This window comes from Somniosus microcephalus, chromosome 18 (assembly GCF_052327205.1).
Source record: "Somniosus microcephalus isolate GS21.2 chromosome 18, FLI_Smic_1.0, whole genome shotgun sequence".
Lineage (NCBI taxonomy): Eukaryota > Metazoa > Chordata > Chondrichthyes > Squaliformes > Somniosidae > Somniosus > Somniosus microcephalus.
In genome coordinates this window covers 35,543,572-35,552,957 of record NC_141004.1, presented here as the reverse complement: position 1 = coordinate 35,552,957, position 9,386 = coordinate 35,543,572, and the positions used below count along the sequence as shown (strand labels likewise).

The window sequence follows — 9,386 nt, the reverse complement described above, 5'->3', positions numbered from 1 at the left end:
AACTAGTAGAGTGCTGCAAGCAGCAGAGCTTCGGCCTCAGCTATTTACAATCTATATCAAAGACTTAGATAAGGGGACCAAGTGTAATATAGCCAAGTTTGCTGACGCTACAAAGTTAGGTGGGAAAGTAAGCTGTGAAGAGGATGCAAAGAAGCTGCAAAGAGATATAGACCAGTTAAGTGACTGGGCAAGAAGGTGGCAGATGAATTATAATGTGGGGAGAGAGACTAGTAAATGTTGGTATTCAGAGGGATTTGGGTATCCATGTACACAAATCACAGCAAGTTAACATGCAGGTACAGCAAGCAATTAGGAAGGCAAATTATATGTTAGCTATTATTGTAAGGAGTTTGGAGTATAAGGCTGGAATTTTGCCTACCTGGGCGGATCCGGTGCGGGTGGTGTCCATGGCGGGTTGCGACCCCACTGCTGGCTCCATCCTGCTGTTGAAAATTAACTTACCTTAATGGGGCCTATTAAGCCCGCCCAGTGCGTTATCTGGCCCAATGAGATGGAGCGGGTCTGATGACGTCATTCATGACACGTTTTCAGCCGGGACCTTTAAAGGGGCCGTGGCCACATTAGATTTGAAGTTTCATCTAACATCGTGCTGTCAGTGCACTACAGCATTGAAGTGCTGCAAACACTGACAATGACTGCGCAGAGGCAGAGGGCTGCACCCCGGTTCTCCGATGACTCACTCCATATGCTTATGGAGGGAGTCAGAGCACGGAGGGAGGTCCTCCTCCCTTCCGATTGCCAGAAGAGACCTCCCCAGTGTTGTGTATTTTGAATGTTGAGAGACAATGAACTGGAGAGCCAGGTTGACCGCCGGTATCCTACCAGAGAGCGGCGGGCCCCTATACATTTGAACTTATAGCTCAGAGACTTACCCTTTATCTGGGGCGGAATAATCCCCATGGGTATAACAGGTTATTGTGTTTTAAAATGTTGTGGTTCTATTGGGATATCTAATGTAAGAGGGGAGGAGATGTTGTGTATTTTGAATGTTGTATTTGAATTGTTCCACATAGCTTACCGTAGTTGTGATGTGCAATGCACTATGGGAAATAGAGTGCATTAAGTGGAAGAGATTCTTCTGGAAGTAATGGCTGTTAACTGAACTCTGTCTCCTGCGTACTCTTTTAATTGTTATACAAGCAAGGGTAATAAACTCTTGAGATTTAACACCCAGGAGACCAAGACAGCCTGGTTACAGGTGGCAAAGGAGGTCACAAGCAGGAATGTGGTCAGGAGGACTTGGGTTCAGTGCCGCAAATGTTTCAATAGTCTTTTTAGATCAGGAAGCATTAGTACAACTGCATCCTGCTGTGCCTCTCATCACATCCACACCACTACCCCTGCACATCCTTACTCACGCCAACATACCTTGCACATCCACACATCCCTCTCTATCTACATTATCACATCCCCATCTCACTAGCCACCCCTCACACTCATTCTAGTGCAATCATACCAACAAACAATGCACAAGGGTAGCCACTTGGGTCTTTTATCCAATGTTTATGTAAAGTTTCTGTTAATGTGCTGTCAAACATAAAATCATTATTTTCAACACTTTCTGGTTTTGGACAGATTTGTGTGCACCTTTGGAAGTGGCTTAGTGAGTTGCAGTGAATGGTGAGACATAACAGTACCCCCCCACAATGGTGATGAGTGTGAAAGGAATGGCTTGGTCATTGTAGGGATGCTTTATGGTGTTGGTGTGGGGTGGTGCCAACCTGGCGCATCATGTGGCAGCCATGTAGGTGTACAGCATAAAATTAGCTACATCTGGCCATGATGAGGCCATCCCTGGCCTCCCGGGAGCAATATGCTTGGGTGCTGATGCCCTCTGTCCTGTGATTGCAGAAAAGGTGGGCATTGGTGTTGGTGGTGCTGGTGTGCCTGGTGCTGCTGGGGTTGGGGATCATCATGGTCCAATTATGCGGACCAAGGTGAGACAGTATAAACAGCACCCATGTTGATGGAATAGATGCAGGTGAAGTACAGATGACATAAGCACTCGTCAATGGTGAGAGAGTTCTTCCAATGAGGTGAGACTGGATGGAGACTTTGCTGGAAACACTTGCAGCCTGCAGAATCTGTGCTGGAAATGGACAGAGCAACAGCTTCTGCCTGAGAAAAGTGATCATCTGTCAGGTGGGAGCTTTTACTGTAAATTTAATGCTGTCAAGTAATCAGCTGGAGTAATGGCTACTGAACTCCCACCTCAGGTTGACAGACATGGTTCCCGAGCTGCGTGAACCCCATGGCTATGTAGAGAAACTTAAAAAGTAAGTGAAAAAAGGCTCTTAAGTGCTTGTAAACTACCTGATAATTATTTTAATTGGGCTGCCCGCCGCTGCTGGTCGGGTCGGCTCCACGATGACAGACGCGCCTGGGGGAAAGGCGCATAGGAGCAAGATGACAGTGGGCTCCCAGACCGTTGTCAAAAATAACTACTTTCCCACTCGACCCACCACTGATTGCGCCCACTACCACCCCGGAAAATTCCGGCCTAAGAGTAAGGAAGTCTGACTGCTATTATACAGGGCTTCGGGGTGACTGCACCTGGAGTGCTGTGTACAGTTTTGGTCACCTTACCCAAGGAAGGATGCACTTGACTTAGAGACTGTGCAATGAAGGTTTACTAGATTAATTCCTGGGATGAGAGGGCTGACCTATGAGGAGAGATTGAGTAGAATGGGCCTATATTCTATAGAGTTTAGAAGAATATGAGATATTCTCATAGAAATGTATAAAATTTGTCAAAAGTGAAGTTGATGTAGAAGTTCAGCCACATTCTTATTGAATGGCAGAGCAGGCTCGAGGGGCCATATGGCCAACTCCAGCTCCTATTTCTTGTGTTCTCCCCCCAGGATCCCAGTTTGAAAACCTTTGCTTTGTAAGCCCTTCATTTGAGTTTTGAGATGAATATTTAAGACACAGATGTTCTGAGCCTTTTCTTTTACAGGGCGAACCTGATGCCATGATCGTACTGCGTTTTAGTGATTGCATCATACTTGAAGTCGCCACATATCTGACCCCAAAATGAAAATATATCTTGACCAATTCATGTATGTTAAATTGATGCTAGTATTAATGAGACCCACCTCAGGGATTGGCTTTCATATGAACATGTAAACGTTTAACCTGCTGGTGCACTTGTATTGAACTGGGCCTCTCTTACGATTGTAAAAGGAATGCGGAGATTCTAATTCCAGCTGCACATGGTAAGGATGCTGGAATTGATATTTAGGCCATTCTAGTTATCTCACCTCCCAGAGGCCCCAGATAAATTATAACGCCCCAGCCAAGGGCCCCGTGCAAATATGGGGCTCTTAGTAAAACTCACGATAACACAGAAAAACTGCATACAACCGCTGGATAAACATATTCTAGCACATAAAAATACTGTCAGGAGGAAGCAAGCTAAAGTCGGCAGATTCATTGTAATATAAATATTGACACTTGCCTTTGCAGTTCACATTGGTGTTTTAATGGATCAGGGGGAGGTGTTGCAAGGGGCTGTGGAAGGGTCCCAAATGTTCTTGGGGCCCAAGGCCCAAATAACTCATTATCTGGGTATGCCCACCTCCACCCAACTGAAATCAGCAATCTTGAGACCTTTCTACTGTTATGGCTCAACAGAATATCAAACAGTGCAGTTAACTATTAATCATTAGAGAGCTCAGTTAATTTCCTATCTATGTTTTTGGATGTCACATTGTTTACAGTTGCAAATGGAGGCTGAATTTACTGTTAATATTCTATTTGCAACAGGTGTTGAATTGAAGAGGATTTGACGGTGTTTACAAACTCAATATAACAAGAGTCACCATTAACTTAGAATTGAAAGTAATTTATTTGATCTTCTCAATCATATACTTAGCTTCTGGAGAGATAACTTAAGTACTTAGCTTTAAAAATGTAAATGGGGTAACTGCTCGGAGGTATTGTACTTAACTTTTCAAATGACATGCTTAGCTTTGTGAAATGACCCATGTACAGGTACTTTCAATGTGCCAATGATGATGGTAGATGCTACGTGTTAGTGGTTTTATAATTCCTGTTACTTTCTTACTGCTCGAAAGGGCACCAATTGATTATGGCTGCTACCACGAGATACTAGAGTCCGTGTATATACAATGATGAAAAGGCTTTGCTGTAAATAAAACCATATCCTGAGTAAATATGTTGTAACCCTCTAAGATTTTTGAGCTGAATGTACAGCAGAATATTCTAATAGTAGTAGTTTTAAAACTGATCTAGTCTTGTGTCGGATTAGCAGTTTTTGCAGCTTATTGTTTTTGCTGACTCCAAACTAAAAGGTTGCAGCAACTGGTTGAGTTTTGGCAGGGCTTGGCTGAACTACTGGATGAGATGGTGTGCAGAAGTGAGGACCTCCATCTTGGGGAGATGATAAAGCTGACATCATCCTGTTTGTCAGTTTGAATCATGCCTCCTGCCAGTTGACTACAGAATACCGTTTGATAGCATTGTGCAGACGTGCATGGAAGCGGATTCATGGTGACAAGAGAACATATAAATCAGCACTGCCATCATGACATGATCATTTTATTGGGGCAGAGCTATGCTTGGGCTTTAAATAGAATGGAATCAACTGAACATTAAAGAGAAGAGTAGAAATATTCAAATGCAAATAGTCTTCGCAGAAAAATTAAAATTCCAGTTGTCATTCCAAATGAATGTGATTACCTGTACTGCAACTGTCTGTATTACAATCTGCCAGTAAGTGATGCAGTGACCTTGAAGCATTTCTGTAAAGTTCTAAATTGTAATGCAATTTGTCCTATGGGATAGTACGGTAGTGACACCTTCATGTTTAACTTTGAGGCGTTTTACAGTTTCTTTCTGTTTTATAGTCTGTACTATCATGTAACCTGGATGAGATATCTGTATACTGACAGCATTTGCCAAAGCTGCTGAGCGGCCAGCTAGTAAGGATAGCTGAAGGGCAATCCAATGTAAAAACACTGTCAGTGCTCCCTTCCTCTCATTGACTAGGTACTCACATCCAGACAAAACTGACAGCTTGCCAGCTTGGAAGAACAAGTGCCATTTGAGACTGAGACCAAGTTTTCTGGTCTATAGCACAGCATCATTGGTGTTGCACCCGGCCGCTATGTGCTTGCCTCTTCACTGAATAATGTGTTTATTTAAAGACGGAACTAAAATCTCTATGCTCTTTTATTCTTCTCATCAGCTAAAGCTAAAGTTGTGCTTTGAACAGAACAGAAACACTCAGTAATATAAAAGGACAGAGCATCGGATTACACAGGATATTCGGCACAGAAACAGGCCATTCGGCCCAACCAGTCTATGCCGGCGTTTATGCTCCACTCGAGCCTCCTCCCATCTGTCCTCATCTAAATCTTTCAGCATAACCCTCTACTCCCTTCTCCCTCATATGCTTGTCTAGCCTCCCCTTCAATGCATCTATACTTTTTGCTTCAACCACTCCCTGTGGTAGCGAGTTCCACATTCTCACCACTCTTTGGGTAAAGAAGTTTCTTCTGAATTCCCTATTGGATTTCTTGGTGACTGTTCTATATTGATGGCCTCCAGTTATGCTCTTTTCCACAAGTGTAAACATTCTCTCTCTATCCACGCTATCAAAACCTTTCATAATTTTAAAGACCTCTATTAGGTCACCCCTCCGCCTTTTTTCAAGAGAAAAGAGTCCCAGCCTGTTTATCCTTTCCTGATATGTATACCCTCGCACTTCTGGTATCATCCTTGTAAATGTTCTCTGCACCCTCTCCAGTGCCTCTATATCCTTTTATAATATGGTGACCAGAACTGTACGCAGTACTCAAAGTGTGGTCTAACCAAGGTTCGATACAGGTTTAGCATAACTTCCCTACTTTTCAATTCTATACCTCTAGAAATAAACACTAGTGCTTGGTTTGCTTTTTTTATGGCCTTGCTAACCTGTGTCACAACTTTTAGTAATTTGTGTATTTGTACTCCGAGATCCCTTTGTTCCTCTACCCCACCAAGTGATAAGTGACCTCCCTATTCTTCCTACCAAAATGGAATACCTCACATTTATCTGTGTTGAACTTCATTTGCCAATTATATGCCCATTCTGCAAGTTTATTAATGTCCTCCTGTAATTTGTTGCAGTCCTCCTCAGTATTGACTATCCCCCAGAATTTGATGTCATCCGCAAATTTAGAAATTGTGTTGATTCCTAAGTCTAAATCGTTAATGTAAATTGTGAACAGCAGTGGTCCCAGCACTGATCCTTGTGGAATACCACTACCCACCTTTTTTTCTTAAATTAAGGGAACGTTTCACGAATTTGCATGTCGTCCTTGTGCAGGGGCCATGCTAATCTACTCTGTATCGTTCCTAACTTTAGTCTATGTGCTGCGGGCACTACCCACCTTCTACCACTGTGAATAGCTACCTTTTACGATATTCAAATGCAAATGTTTTCCTAGAGTATTCAAATTGGCAGTTCCTGTGTTTTATGATTATATTCCATGAAGTTTCTATCTCTATATAGATTCTGTAGTGCGTTTGGTCATTTGCATATGAGGGATCATTTTACAAATCCGCTCTGCTAGCAGGGAGCCTTGCTCACTGGCAGTGTCTAACAGAAGTGAGGAGATGTGGGCCTGAGTCTCCAATATGCAGTACTGATGCAGAGGCTTCCCGCCAGCAGCACACATTGATAAAATTACTCTTAATGTCCAAAACCTCTATTTTCACATGACTAAAGCAATAAAGCCGCTATAAATCTCAGATCTGGCTTAGGTATTCTGTCGATTTAAGCAGCATGGGTCGCTCCTGTACATGGTCAGCACGGTGGCATAGTGGTTAGCGCTGTTGCCTCACAGCGCCAGGGACCCGGGTTCGAATCTGGCCTCGGGTGACTGTCTGTGTGGAGTTTGCACATTCTCCCCGTGTTTGCGTGGGTTTCCTCTGGGTGCTCCGGTTTCCTCCCACAGTCCAAAGATGTGCGGGTTAGGTTGATTGGCTATGATAAATTGATCCTTAGTGTTAGGGGGATTAAATACGTGGGGTTACGGGAATAGAGTGGGATATGTGTTGGTGTAGGGGTTACGGGGATCGGGTGGAATATGTGTTGGTGCAGGCTCGATGGGCCGAAATGGCCTCTATCTGCACTGTGGGGTTTCTGTGATTCTGTGATTCTGTGATGGTCGTATGTTTGTAGTGCGCCCATATTGCCCGATAACTGATCACACATTAGCCTAACCGGGATGTCAGCTCTTGCACACGTGCGCTTCGCCTTCTTTCAGTAAGAGGACTAAAAACAGTTTAAGAGGCGAGGACAGATACGAGTCATTAAGCTGCTTTATTATACAGACAGCAAGTGAAGGTGCCAGTTATAATCAAATCTCACTTCCTTCACTTAACTTGAAAATCCTCATGAATAAAAAAAATAATACATAAAAATACATAGCAGTTACAACACAGATAAAGGTCATCCAGCAATTACTTCCCATGCGAGCAAATAGTCCTAATCACATTTACCCACCCTTTTCTCATATCCTTTAACTCCTTCTCCTTTATCCACCTATCCAATTTAATGTTGAATGTTGACACAGTTTCAGCCACAGCTTTACAACTCTCTGTGTAAAGGAATTCCCCTTGCTCTCTGTTCTAAATCTCTTACATTTAATCTTGTATCTATGGCCTTTCATTCTAGGCCCCTCGACTGCAGGAACCAGTCTGCTTCTATCGATACTGTCCCATCCCTCATAACTTTAAACACTTCTATCATATCTTCCTATAATCTGTGTTGTTCAAATGAAAACAGCCCAATTTTTGAAGTCTTTGTTCATGTATTTATTTCCTCATACCAGAGTCCTAGTAAATCTGTGTTGTACTGTCCCTAAAGCCTCACTAGCCTTCCTATGGTTACAAGCCCAATACTGCACACAGTACTTGAACTGAGGCCTTATTTGGGTTTTACATAGGATCATCATTACTTCTTAATTTTTATATTCTATATTTCTTGTAATAAATCCTTATACAGCCGTATCAATTTGAGGCCTTTAATGTCCTGTGAACCTGTACCTCCAAATCCTTCTGCTCTTTCATTAGTACCAAACCTACTTCCATTCTGCTGTTAATTTTTACTAAATTGCATCACCTTATACTTACTGACATTGATTTCCAACTGGCACTTTTTAGCCTCCCTCCCTTTATCAATATTCCTTTGCAGCTTCCTTTGCTCTTCTAACGAATTAACTATACCTCCTATTTTGGTATTTTCAGCAGATTTCAACATAATTCTATCTAGGCCGATAATCGAAATCACTGATGTACATAGTGAACCAAAGTGGCCCTAGAACTGAACCCTGCGAGACACCACAACCCATTTTCTTGGCTCAGTTGGTAGCACTCTTGCTTCAGTCGGAAGGTTATGGGTTCACGCCCCACTCCAGAGACTCGAATACATTGGGCTAGATTTTCAGGGAGCCGTCAGGTGGGGTTTCAGGCATGTGGGGGGGGGGAAATCCTGAATTTGGGGGTCCCGACACCATCCCGCCCCACGTAAGTTTCAGGGGCGGCGGGTACCCGCCCCGCACTGGGACCCGCCGAAACCAGGCGGGAAGGGATTAGTGCCAATTAACAGGTAGTTAACAGGCAGTTTTTAGCCCAATCCCTATTTTGAGGGGTTTCGTGTGGGTTTCCCGATGGCTCCAAACCACGGCAGGTAGAGCAGGCGGGCCGTCGGGTTGAAGGAGTTGGAGGGGTCGCGATGTCGGCGCTCAGGTGAGTGATGGGTGCATGAGTGCAAAGGTAAGTGTGTTTGGTGTGTCTAAAGTGTGTAAAGAACTTTTACTTACCTGTACTTACCTTAACAGCCTTTCTTCTTGTAGCCGTCGGGAGCGCATCACTCAGCTGGAACTTAAAGCTGAACGGCTGCGATCTGTCAAAAGTGACAGCCTTCAGCTTTGAGTGCCGGTGTGAGTTCTAACTGAGTCTGTGCAGAGTGACTCATGTCAGAACTCACTGTCAGTGTTTCACAGCTTCAAACAGCTGTCAAACGCTGATATTTCATCAGTCAAGGACTCTTGACAGATGAAATTTCAGTCTGTGACGTCACCTGTTGCAGGGTGGCCCTTAATTGGCCTGCTGAGCCCATTGGGTGGGCTCAACAAGGTCAATCAAGGGAGAATCGCACGGATTGGCCGGATGTTGAAGTAGGCGAGTCAAAAACCTGAAAGGGGAAGTCCCGCCTTCTTCCCGACAGGTTCGGCAAAATCTACCCCATTATCTTGGCTGACAATTCAGTGCAGTGCTAAGGGAGTGCTGCAATGTTTGGAGGTGCTATCTTGTAGATTAGCTGTTAAACTGAGGCCCTGCCTGCCCTCTCAAGT

General features: G+C 43.9%; 1 non-coding gene across 1 annotated transcript; it reads right to left on the bottom strand.

The window, feature by feature from the left end:
• Positions 1–6,307: 6,307 nt before the first annotated feature.
• LOC147105208 (U6 spliceosomal RNA) lies at positions 6,308–6,409 on the bottom strand. The gene has a single exon (XR_015081776.1). It is a non-coding gene; the product is annotated as a U6 spliceosomal RNA (small nuclear RNA).
• Between the last annotated feature and the right edge of the window lie 2,977 nt (positions 6,410–9,386).